The following is a 13,803-nucleotide window of genomic DNA, read 5'->3' on the forward strand; positions in this document are numbered from 1 at the left end:
CCTACACTTGCTAAGCACTTTACAAACAGTGCCTCATTTATCCAGCTTCATGAGGTAGGCATTTGTTTCTGTGTTTTACATGACTACGTGAGTCTTAGACATCCTAGGCACATTAGCTGAGGTCACATAGCTACTGGATGAGAAAATTGGAACTGAAGCTCACTTTAAAGCTGGTTTTAAAGTCCACCTTCTGAACCATTATGCTCTGTGGCTTTTTCTCACTCAGTGGTTTGTAACCCTGCTGCACATTAAGATCACTGGAGAACTTTTAAAAAGTACTGGTGCCAAATCATATAATGCAGACAAATTGCATCAGAATCTCTGGGGGTGGTGCCCAATCATTTGTATGTTATAAAGCCTTCCTAAGTAATTGTAATATGAAGCCAGGGTTGAGAGTCACTGCTAGTAATTATTAACCAGTGTGGCTAAGGGAATAGTCTTAATTTGTCAAGTTTGAATTCTCAATGTTCCATGCTATTCATATCCCATCTGTGTGTTGGAACAAATCCCTTTCTCTCAACTCAATTCAGTGTTCTTATTACTTCTCTCTCTCTCTCTCTTTCTCCCCTCCCTATCCCTCCATCTCCCTCTTTCTCTCTCTCACACACACATACACACATACTCACAGAGTCACAGATATGCTCTAGCTCAGAATCTCTGTTCATACAAGTGGTAGTAGGGAGGCCAGACCCATACTGGGGTGTATTCTCTGGATACCCAAGGTCAAACAGAGGTAGAGCATCACTCGTTAAAAGACTGCAATGGATTAAGCCAAGAAAAATGATTTGAAAGGCAAATCTAAGGAGAGGCTAAATTAAAAGTTTGGCAGAGAGTTTTCCATCCAAAGAAGCAAGTCAGAAAGAGTTAATCTGGGGATGAGGCATCCAGGGAAGGAGATCAGATGGTCTGAAAGAGGGATTTTTATAGAGCATCAGTGATATTGGATATGAGAAGAAAGGCAGCCATCAATGCAGAGGTCACAAAGTGTTGGCTTATAGATGTGCTTTGTTAGCCTTTCACTGACATTTCAAAAAAACTGAGTCAAAGTTAAAACTAGGAGATTGCCCATACAAATTAAGATTCCAGCTTAAAAACATTCTGAAGACTTGGCAACACGAGGCCATTGTTCTCACACGGCAGCAATCTGCAGCTCTGGGAAGTGGCTGCCCACCTTCAATGGAATAGGGATTGTAGTTCCCCACAGCCCCCACAGGGCTCATGACACTTACGTAGGCGATGTGACTTGCAATACTGATGTTAGCATTTGTGGCTTCAGATTGAAAATTCCAAACCAGCCTGGACATGAAGTAGTCACTGAACATCAACTTTCATTTGTTGATTTTTATGGTAGCCTTCACTTCCTTCCAAATATCTCTACAAGATGTTATGGCTGCCTGTTTCATGGGTTAATGGGACTGGCTGCATGGTCCTATGACTCCTTATCTCTCTGATTCATTGAAGTGCTGCATTCTGCCTTGGTGTGTTCTCTCCTGCTTGTGATCTCCCTGTGTAATTGGCATTCAGTGTTCAGAGCCCCTTTCTGCCCAAGTCTGAGCAAGGGATGGTTCCCCCATATACTTCATCATGGACCTTCCCATGTAACTGCCCCCTCACTCCTGTAGCAGCAGACAATGACTGAAGCATGCTCACATCCCCAGGGCTATCCCAGCATCTGTTTGCCTTTTCATAATTACTTTTCCTAGTAAATTTTGATAGGTAAATTCCTACAGAAAGTCAAATGAACTTCCATTCCGTTCAAGAATAAGCTTTCCCCCCTCCCTTCCCTTCCTCTTCCCTTTTTCTCCCCTTCCCCTTTTCCTTTCCTTCTCCTTCTCCTTTCCTTTCCTCTCCTCTCCTCTCCTTTCCTTTCCTTTTTTTTTTCTGAGTTGGCCTAACTTCTTTTCCTGAAGGTTTGTTCCTGTATTTTTTTTTAAGGACATAATAATCAAGTTCTTTAAATCTGGCTGTCCAGTTTAGGGAAAGGTCTGAATATTCTGAACTCTGTACACTTTCTGGCAGGGTCTTTCCTCCCTAAAGACATCAGTAATGGCAAAGGAAAGAAGATCAGATATTTCCATAAAGAGTGTGTCCTCTGGGGAGAGCAAGAGCCTTGGAGTCTCTGCTTATTGCAAAATTAAATAAGCGATCAAACAAACACGCCAATAAAAACATAAATCCCGGTGAAACTTGTTGCCATTTATAGATTGAAAATGCTAAATTCTTACAAGCATGTACTTCAAGTTTATTTTATTCATTCTATTGTGAATTTTAAGTGTTGAGAAAAAAATACCCCAACGTGGATATAAAGTAAAAGGATGATCACGTGCCTTTGTTGTGATACTCAAGTATTGCCTGGGGAGTTGTACCTTTGTTTCACTTACTATGTAGTATTGGTTAGGGCTCAAATTCTGTGAAATCAGATGTTAATCTGTAGACTTATAAGGTGGAAGTGATTTTTGCCCAGTAGAGATGCACATGATTTTTCTCCTTTAGAAAATGTAGTGACAAACATTAGGGTTTTATTGCCCTAGTAACCAGCTTTATATCTAACGTAACAATCTTATTACAGCATTATTTCCTTCAATACCTGTATTTGCTCGGTATCTCCAATTCTCTTTGAACCAGTTTTATTTATCATTCTGCTAGTTCCTTCATTAATGAGTAAATTTTTGAAGTATGTTCATTTGCTACTTGTATGAGAGTCATGTTTTTTAACTTTTCAAAAATGATACTTTGATGCTAGCCTTATCCCAGAAAAAAATTTTAGAGGTCCCCAACCTCCTGCTCACAAACGGAACTTCTTTCCTTGGTTGCTGTGGGCTGCATCAGGCAAAACTTTGAAAGTACTTTTGTCAATGTAGAGGATGAACACTTTGTTGAGGGAAAGAGAACTGAGCAATTAGCTTCAGTTGAGGGGAAGAAAAACCAGATGAGGTTATTCACTGATAAAGCAAATGCCATTTAATGATGCCTCTGCTCATCATAAACAGTGCTGCCATAGAGATCACAGGTTCACATCTGCTGGGGGAAGTGGGATATTTGCTGCATTTCACTTTTGGCCCAGGAGTCTTTCTAAGCTTCTCTTTATTCACTCTATTCCACTTCCACACCCCATCAGATCTGCAAGAAGGAGGCTCAGAAGATCATCTGGCCTATGCCACTAGAGATATCAGCAAGGCTCTCTAATAAAGATGTTCCTGAAAGATTGGGGACAAATTCAATTTAACAAAACCCTATTTCAAATGACCTGAGATGTTTGCTTTATCGTAGAAAGAATGAATTATTTAGTAATTGTAAATAAATCACTGTATAGCTTTATTTTAAAATGATGTTAGGTCCTGTTTAAACACCATTAAGTATATTATTTAAGAAAAAATATATTGTCTCTTCCAAATATGGGGATAGGTTTGGAAAGTAAAACAGTAAAGAATTACCTGTGAAATAATATAATAAAAAAGTGAAAATGCTTTGCAAATCAGGTCATGTTATATCTTCACACAAATGTTATTTATTATTGATATAGTAATAAAGCATAACCTGAATGTCTTCGATTCTACAAATAACTGAGGGGGTCACCATTTTTTGGATATCCAAATGAAATAATCTGAGTCCATATCGCATATTTGGTGCTAATAAACCCAGTCCCCTCCTAAATATTTCTAATCCCCAGAGAGTATGTGTCAATTGCAAACCCCAGTTATTGGCTTCTTCTAGACCACATCTGGCTCTTGGGTTGGTTCTCTCCCTGGTCTCCTCCCTATACCTCTCTATTGCCTTCTGTCTTTCTGTGATCCAGCTGACTCACCAACATGATCACAGACTCTCCTTTATTTCCCAAGAAAATACTAAAATAAATCTGACTAATTTGGTAGTTACTAAAGGTTTGCTGAAGCCATTGGAGGAAAATGGAGAGGAATTAAGATACAAAATTGGAAACAACTCGAAATACTCTCTCTTCAGGTCCTGAGTCTCACCATATTTGTGGAGTTTACTTTCCCTACCCAGGGTCATTTCTACTATCTTTTTTGCCCTTTTTCCGGAGAGAACTGAAAATCATTTGAAATTAGATCATACTCCACCTCACAGAAACTAGCCTCTTATATTACTATAAACAGAACTTTAATTCACTTTTACTGCATCTCCCCATTGTAGTCAATACCTTGGATCTTACCTTTCCTAACCAACAGCACTCTAAAGATTTATTCCCTTAAACAAAAGACTGCTCCCCGTTTGAGAGCACCCTTCACCCTCCTCCAAGGAATGCAGAAGTTGCTCTTGCCATTTTTTCTCCCATCTGTACTAAGAAGATCACCTGAATGGAGAAAATGCATTGCCAAGGGTAGGAAGACTCCGAGACAAGTTTTAGAATATTGACACTACTTCCTAGATAATTTAATTTTTCTATATTAATCATGTGTCGAATAACCTTGCTGAATTCAGCCATTATTCTAAGTTTGTAGATTGTTTTGAATATTTTATGTATATAAATATTATTTTCAAATGAGTTTTGCATTTTTCTATGGAAACTTTATACCTTTATTTTTCTAGCCACACTACAGAGATTAACCACTGACACAAAGTTGACAGAAGTGACAATTGTGGACATCTTTGTCTGGTTCAGTCTGAAAGTCAGGGGCAAGTGTTTGACATTCCGACTTTATGTATATTGTTAGCGGGAGGTTTTCAGATAGTCCCTTTATCAGTTTAAGGAAGTATCCTTCTAGTTCTAGTCCACCGAGGGTTTTTTTTTTTTTATTATTATGAATGAGTATGGAATTTTATCAAATACTTTTTCTGAATTTACAGAGTTGATTATATGTTTATCCTTTATTCTGTTAATGTGGTGAATTGCATAGGTTGATTTTGAATGCATCAATCTTGCATTCCTGGGATAAACCACACTTGCTGGATTTGATTTTGTTTGTCTTAGTCTGACAGAAAAATCAGCCTATAATTTTACTGTAATATCTTTGACAGATTATGGTCCTAGGGCCTCATAAAACAAGTTGGAAAGTGTTGCCTCATCCCCTGGTTCTCTATAGAGTTTGTCTAAGAGGGGTATGATTTCTTCCTTAAATGTGTGGGGGAATTTACCAGTGATGCCATCTGGGACTAGAGTTTTCTTTTCGGAAAGGTTTTAAACTATGGATTCGATTACTTTGACAGATATAGGACTACTTCACTTTGCTTTTGTGTATGTGTGTAACTGTTTCAGTAAGTTGTGCTTTTCAGTATGTGTGTAACTGTTTCAGTAAGTTGTGTTTCAGTAAGCTGTCCATTTCATCTAAGTGGTCAAATGTCTTGGCATAAAATTGTTCATAATATCATTTTATTACCTTTTTAGTATATATTGAATCTTGATATTCACAATTTATCTTCTCTTTCTCTATCTTTTTCTCTTTTTTCTTGATGAGTCTTGCTAGGGGCCATCAATTTTATTAAGTCTTTCCAAAGAACTTATTTTTGACTTTGTGGATTTTCTCTCTTGTTCATGTGCTTTCTATTTCATGGTCTCCTGCTCTTATCTTTATTATTTCCTCCCTTTATTTTATTTGTGCTTATTTTCCAGTGTTCTTCTAACATCTTGTATGGATACTTGGATTATTGATTTTTCAACCTTTCTTCTTTTCCAGTATAAGCTGTGGCAGACATGGAGAGTGCCAATTGGATAACCCTTCAAGAAAGAACCTGACCAATTGCTCTGAGTATGGTCATCTGCCAGCTGCCAGCTATTATCTCCCTCAGGATCTACCCTGGTTTTTAAGCCAAGGTCATACTGTTCTTGGAGAAACTTCCTGGCCAATGTCTGAGCAAAGCAGTGGTAACTGATTGCATGCTTTTCTTAGGGTAGCTCCCAGCCAGTGACTGAAATAGAGAGTGGGACAAGGGCTCTTCTAAAGGGCAGTCTTGCCGTTGGTACTCCTTTTGGGGCAGAGGCTTGGGGTCAAAGGGCCATTGTGGTGTGATGCGGGATAAATCTCTGAGGAAGTTATGAGATATTAATAAAATGTGGCATTCTTAGGGACAAAATAGCTGGTACCCAACAAAGGTGTATGTACAATGATCTCTTGTCATTTTGGGGTATTTTCTAATGACCTTAAAATAACTTGATTTCTGGTTTAATTCCATATTTTGTGTGATTTCAATCCTTTGAAATTTGTTGAGGCTTGCTTTATGGCCTAGCATGCAGTCCATCCTGATCAATGTTCCATGTGCTCTTGAAAAGAATCCATAGTATATAATTGTCAGATTTTGTGTACTACACAAGTCAATTGGATCAACTTCGTTAATCATATTGTTTAAATTTACTATATTCTTGCTGATATTTTTACCTGTTTGGTCTATCAGGCACTGAGAGAGAGAGTGTTAAAACCCCCAATCATTCTACCCAAATACCTGCACATTGATGTTTATAGCAGCTTTATTAAAAATTTCCAAAATTTTGAATCAATCAAGATGTCCTTCAGTAGGTGAATGAATAAATAAATTGTAGTACATCTAGATAATGGAATATTACCCAGTGCTAAAAAGAAATGAGCTATCGAGCTATAAAAAGACATGAAGGAAACTTAAATGTATATTACTAAGTGAAAGAAGCCAATCTGAAAAGTCTATATACTGTATGATCCCAACTATATGATATTTGGGGAAAGGCAAAATAATGAAGACAGTAAAAAACAATGGAGCAGTGGTTTCTAGGAGTTAGAGGGGAGGAAGGGATGAATGGGCAGAGCACAGAAGATTTTAGGGACAGTGGAACTATCCTGTATGATACTATAATGGGGGATACATGTCATTATACATTTGTCCATACCTGCAGAACCAAGAGTGAATCCTTAGGTTAATTATGGACTTTGGGTGATAATGATGCATTAATTAATTAAGGTTTATTGATTGTAACAAATGTGTCAGTTTGTGGGGTGGGGAATGTTGATAATGAATGTGTTATGAATGTGTGGGACAAGGGGGTATATTGGAATTCTCTGTACCTTCCCTTCAATTTTGCTGTGAATCTAAAATTGCTCTGAGAAATAATGTCCATTAAAAAAAGTCAAGGGAGGGAGAGTTGACTAAGGAGGGGTTTTAGAGGAGCTTCTGTGGTACAAAATGTTCTTTTTTGAACTGGGTGTGTTCACTGTGTATAAATCCATTAAACTGTATACTCATGAAAGCAATTCCCAATTATGACTAGAAAATCGATTTCTCTTTTTAGCTCTGTCATTTGCTTTTTTTAAATTTTTAAATTTTTTTTATTATGTTCAGTTAGCCACTGTATCATTAGTTTAAAGGTAGTGTTCAATGATTCATTAGTTACATATAATACCCAGTGCACATCACAACACCTGCCCTCCTTAATATGTCGTTTGCTTTTTATATTTTGAAGCTGTTAGATGTATATCAATTTATGATTTCCATGTTGTCCTATTGAATTTACCCTTTTATCATTATGAAATGTCCCTCTTTATCTAGTAATACTTCTTGCCCTAAATACTACTTTTTCTAATATCAACATAACCTCTCCAGCTACCTTTGGTTAGTGTTTCCATGGTATATATTTTTTATCGTTTTATTTCCAACTTTGTAAATAACATGTGATTTTGTCTTATTTGTATCATTCATTTATAGTTTAAGTACACTGTAGCCATTAAATTTGGGCTGTATGATATACCAATTCTTTAAAATGCACTGAAGTCCAACATGTGATAAATTTTCATAAATGCTTAATATGTGTTTGAAAGTTACATGCTGTCCATTTAAACAATGGATATTATTTATTGTGCTGTTCCAATATTCTATATCTTTCCTGATTTTGTTTCCTTAATTTACCAAGTACTGACAGAAGAGTAAAATTTCCTACTATAAATATGGACTTGTCAGTTTCTCTTTGTAGATCTGTCAATTTCTACATCATATACTTTGAGGCTGGCTGTGTCATTAACTGCATATAAATTTAGAATTGTGGTTAATTGAGACTTTTTATCATTTTTAAGTGACATTCTTTATTGCTAGTAATGTCTTTTGCCTTAAAGTTTGTATTTTGTGATATTGATGTAACTACTCAGATTTTTTGTTAGTGTTTATTTGATTTATTGTTTTTCATATTTGACTTTCAAGTATTTGTACTTTTACATTATTTACCCTTCTTTTCAATAATATAGCGACCTTGAAATACATTAACCTAATCATCTCCATTCCAACTCATATACAGTTTACCAGTATTTTACTTGTAGCCTATTTTCCAACTTTTTATAATTATTGTTTGACAGAGTCAATGTTTGTTTGAATTTACCTACGTGCTCACCAGAATCTTTGCTCACCATTCCTTCTTGGATCTCAGACCTTCTATCGGTGATTGCCTTTATTCTACCTGAAGTACAACCTTTAGAATTAAATTTACTGAGAATGTTTTGGTGACAAACCTTTAATTTTTGTTTGTCACAATAGTTTGTTCTCCCTCTTCTTTGAAAGTTAGTATTCTGGGGAAAAAAAAAGTTAGTATTCTGGTTATAGAATTCTATACTGACAATTAGTTTTTCTTTTGGCTTATTGAAGATATTCCATTATCTTCTTATTTCCATTGTTGCTATGAGAGGTTAGCAGTCAGTCTAAGCATTATTTATTTGTTGATGATGACTTTGGCTTCTTGTTAAGATCTCTTTCTATCAATGTTCTGAAATTACACTATACTAAGCCAGATATTGATTTGGGGGTATATTTTTTGGGCTTCTTAAGCATTGGTGTATTTCAATAATTCTGGAAAATTCTCAACTTTTACCTGTAGAACATTTTCCATACCCCTACTGTCTTATTCTTAAACTCTGAGTAGATAGAAGGTAAGACCTTTAATTGTTTTTATGTTCATTAACCTCTATCCCAAGATACATATTTTAGATATCTTGACAATACCTTGCTTTCTTGTCAAATCTTTGATGCCTTTACAAATATTTTTTGAACCAAATCAGACAGTGCTATAATTTTTGCTCCAACCATCAAACATAATTTAGAAACTCAAGAGAAAGAGAGCTTCTTGTATTTACCCATATTTTGGCTTATTATGTTCTTTTTTGCATCCTGATATTCCAAGGTTCCTTCTTTTATATTTCCTTTCTGTTTACAGAACATCTTTTAGCCATTCTTTAGGGTAGGTGTGTTGGTGACAAATTTGTTTTGTTTCCCTTCTGAGAATGTCTTGATTTTCCCTTTATTCCTAAAGGACATTTTCCCTGGGTATAGGATTCTGAGTTCACAGGTTTTTACTTTTTCTTTCAGACCTTGAAAAATACCATGCCAAATCCTTTTGGCTTCCATATTTTCTTTATGCCCTCAACTTCTACAGCCATATCTCTAGTCCCAGCCTCTCCCCTGAGCTTCAGTCTCTTATTTCCTGCTGCTACTGGACATTCTCACTTGAATGCTCCACAAGCATCTTAAACATACATTCTTATTATTGCACCCCATCTATACCCTCAAAACTGTTTCTCTTTTCTTGGGAAAAATACTTTTGTGGGGAGTATTTATTCTTCTAACCAATTCTGTGTTGTTGCAAGAGATTATCCCCATGTTTTTTTTAAGCCAAATTTTTTTTCTCTTTTTTCATTGGGAGGATTTGTCCATAAAACTAACTCATTCTTTAAGGGCATTAGAATTTGCCTTATTTTCTTGTGTTTTGTTATTTTTTTAACTGTGAACTGTTCATTTTTACTAGAAATTTATCTATGGAGATTCTTTGAGGCCTGGGTTGATGTTGATGCGGCCAATCACCTTGAAGCAATACTAACCCATAATCACCTCAAGTTAACTTTTCCTTTTGAGGTTTTTTCAGACTACATAGGTAATAGGATACCAAATCCACGTGAAGTTCAATTTGTGGTTATGAATTCCCAGGGCATTACTTTACTTTTTTTTCCTTCTAACCCTAGGACTGAGAGTCGGTTTCCCTGCTGTGCCCTTCTGCACAGTGGGGCTTCACTGTGAGTCCAAGCTTTTTATGAGAATCTCAATTTCAGTCCCTGTCTGGGGTGTGCTCCAGACTTTACTTTCTGTCCCTTGTACTGGTGCAATCATTAAAGTACAAGCTCAAGGATTCTAGGTTTTGCCAAAATTTTCCAGGAAGGATGCTGGCTTTGGCACTTCAAGTTCCTGGTTTCACTTCACTTTGGAGATTGGCATGTACTTTACACAAGCTTAATGTTCAAAAAGGACTTTAAAAGATTTCTTAATTAAGATAAAAAGCTTCTGCACAGCAAAGGAAACAGTCAACAAAAGAAAGAAGCAACCCACAGAATGGGAGAAGATATTTGCAAATGACACTACAGACAAAGGTATGCTTTCCAAGATCTATAAAGAACTCAAACTCAACACCCAAAAAACAAATAATGAAGTCAAAAAATGGGCAGAAGACATGAACAGACACTTCTCAAAAGAAGACATGCAAATGGCTAACAGACACATGAAAAGATGTTCATCATTGTTAGCCATCAGGGAAATTCAAATCAAAACCACATTGAGATACCACCTTACACCAGTTAGAATGGCAAAAATTGACAAGGCAAGCAACAACAAATGTTGGAGAGGGTTTAGAGAAAGGGGAACCCTCTTACACTGTTGGTGGGAATGCAAGTTGGTACAGCCACTTTGGAAAACAGTGTGGAGGTGCCTCAAAAAATTAAAAATAGAGCTACCCTATGACCCAGCAATTGCACTACTAGGTATTTACCCCAAAGACACAGATATAGTGAAAAGAAGGGCCGTATGCACCCCAATGTTCATAGCAGCAATGTCCGCAATAGCCAAACTGTGGAAAGAGCCGAGATGCCCTTCAACAGATGAATGGATAAAGAAGATGTGGTCCATATATACAATGGAATATTACTCAGCCATCAGAGAGGATGAATACCCAACTTTTACATCAACATGGATGGGACTGGAGGAGATTATGCTAAGTGAAATGAGTCAAGCAGAGAAAGTCAATTATCATATGGTTTCACTTATTTGTGGAATATAAGGAATAGCATGGAGGACATTAGGAGAAGGAAAGGAAAAATGGGGGGGGGAGAATCAGAGGGAGAGACAAACTGTGAGAGACTATGGACTTTGAGAAACAAACTGAGGTTTTAGAGGGGAGGGGGATGGGGGATGGGTTAGCCCGGTGATAGGTATTAAGGAGGGCATGTACTGCATGGAGCACTGTGTGTTATAAGAAAACAATGAATCATGGATCACTACATCAAAAACTAATGATGTATTGTATGGTGACTAACTTAACACAATAAAATAAAATAAAATTTTAAAAAATATAGTAAAACTGAAGATCCAGCTGAAGGGAAGGTGGTATTGAGAATACTCACCTCTTGGAGTGCCTGGGTGGCTTGGTCGGCTAAGCAAAAAAAAAAAAAAAAGAGAGAGAGATTTCTTATCCAGTATATGAGTTATTTTATTTGGGTGAGTTATTCAGGGTATCCAATCTGCCATACTGCTTGAAAAAGAGATTTCTCACAATATATGATTTTCTGTTACAGACTCTTATCTTTTTAGCATATATCTCTTAGCTGAATATGTTGCAGCCATAAATATTTAATGATTAAACTTTTTTTTTATCATTACTAGGGGACATTTTTTTTGAATAGCTTAAAATTTCTACTTTCAATTTACTGTCAACTTTCTTTCTTCCTCTTAACCCTATAATATAAAACAGGCAATTGAAAAATGACCCTCTAAAAAGCTGTGCAGTCGGCCTGATATGATTAGATGTCATGACAGTGATGTGGCTTAATTTTTTTTTTTCTGCATAATCATCTTGAGTTCTTTGCCTCTGGGTTGAGAACTTGGAGTTCAGAGGTGATTTATTTTCTTATTTACACATAAAGTGAAGGATAAAACCATTCTACACTTAGCTGGAAATGTTCATGAGAGATATAGTCTCTCAAAAAATCAAGTGGGGGTGTGGGGATTAGAAATGAGTCTGGAATGACTTCAGAAATTTTAGCCAATTTAACAGAATTCAAGGAAATATGTTGAAGTGGAAGAAGGTTGCCTTTCCCCAGATCTGCTGAGCATTATTCTGGGATTAGGCTCAGGAGATGGTTCAGGAAGATATACAGATACTCAAGGACACACATGCACACACATACTTGCATACTTATGCAGACATACACAGTACAAACATACATGTATTTACGTGGCTATATAAGTGGGGGAATTCTGACAAGTGAATCACTGGATTTGTTTTTTATTTTATCGTTTTGTCCTAATTCTCAAGGTAATATGTGTATATTAGAAAAGCATTGGAAAGTCCAGAAAAATAACGCATAATGCTATTTCTTAGTAAAAACAATGGCAACATTTTGATGCATTTCTTTTTTTGCATTTATTAAATAGAGATCAGCTTGTACATGCAATTACACTTGATATGCTTTTCTCTTCCACTGAAAAATTTTATATTAGGTACATCCCCATGTTTCTAAATAGTGTTTTCATCATAGTAAAATACACTTTCATGTGGGTTCACAATTTCCTCTCATTAGACATTGAAGTTGTTATAATTTCTTCAGTAATAAAATGAGTCACTATTGTTAAATCTCCCTGTGTCCTCTGTCTTGGTCCTAGAAAAATAATTAAATGTTGCTCTTAGTTTCAAGTGTCAGTGAAATCCCTGAGAGGTTCAAGTTCAGCTCTCAATCTATTATTACCCCAACATTCTCCATGGGGGTTTCCCACTTTCATCCCTTACCCTCATCCTGGCCACAGTAAGCTCTTCAAAGTATTTCTCTCAACCATATGTGGGTATGTGTTCCCCTTGGGGGGAGTTTTGTAAATTAAAAAAAAAATTCTCCATCTCATTATATTTCAAGCGCTATTTTAGCCCCATGTTGTATAACGTGATACATTAGTGTCTGGGCACCATTTGATGACTTGTGAAAGTCCTGAATTATTCTAGATCCACCCTGTAGATGAGTATTTGAAATATGGCTTGTTAAAACTGAGATATTCTGTAAGTATAAAATACACAATGAATTTCAAAGGCATAGTATGATAAAAAGAACACAAATTATTCTATTGATAATACTATTAATGTTGATTACATGTTAAAATGATACTATTTCAGATATGTTGAATTTAATGAAATATTTTATTAGAATTAATTTAATTATTTTTATGTGTTTTTAATGTAGCTACTAGAAAATTTAAAATTACGTATGCAGTTTGTGTTTGTGGCTGGTATTGTATTTCTGTTTGAAAGGCCAGTTTAGAGCCAAGGGTTGGAGCCTGGGGCACCATACTAACATTTCCTCTCTGGAAAGCACATCATCCCCCTGCTTTCTGCTCAAACCTCCAGAATCCTGGGTAAGGGAAAAAAACATCAGCAGAGCTCCTCCTGACTCACTGTTTCCCAACATCCAACTGCATCACAAAGCATGAATTACAGCATGTAGAAACAGAGGGTTAGGTAGTGGATAAGAGAACTAACTTGGTTGGTTGGTTATGCTATTATATTAATTGTAAGGTCCATTCTGCATTAAGTTGGTTGAGTGACAGATACTTCCAGGTGGAATAGATGTAGCAGTAAAGTGCTCACCAAATGCTCTGTGTCTTTGGGGATTGGCTGCAGCTTTGAGTGATTTTCTTCATCTCCACCTGACTTCAAACTCCTTTTGCAAAAGTCCCAAAGCTCCCTTGTGCCTCCTGTTAGGGACTCAGAGCTGGGACTCCACACACTTTTTTGCCATTTCAGCTGCCAGGCAGATAAAAAATGGTGCATAGCAGAGCTCCCTGCTCTGAGCAGCTCGAGAGGAGGAGACTGAA

Source organism: Halichoerus grypus, chromosome 9 (assembly GCF_964656455.1).
Source record: "Halichoerus grypus chromosome 9, mHalGry1.hap1.1, whole genome shotgun sequence".
NCBI lineage: Eukaryota > Metazoa > Chordata > Mammalia > Carnivora > Phocidae > Halichoerus > Halichoerus grypus.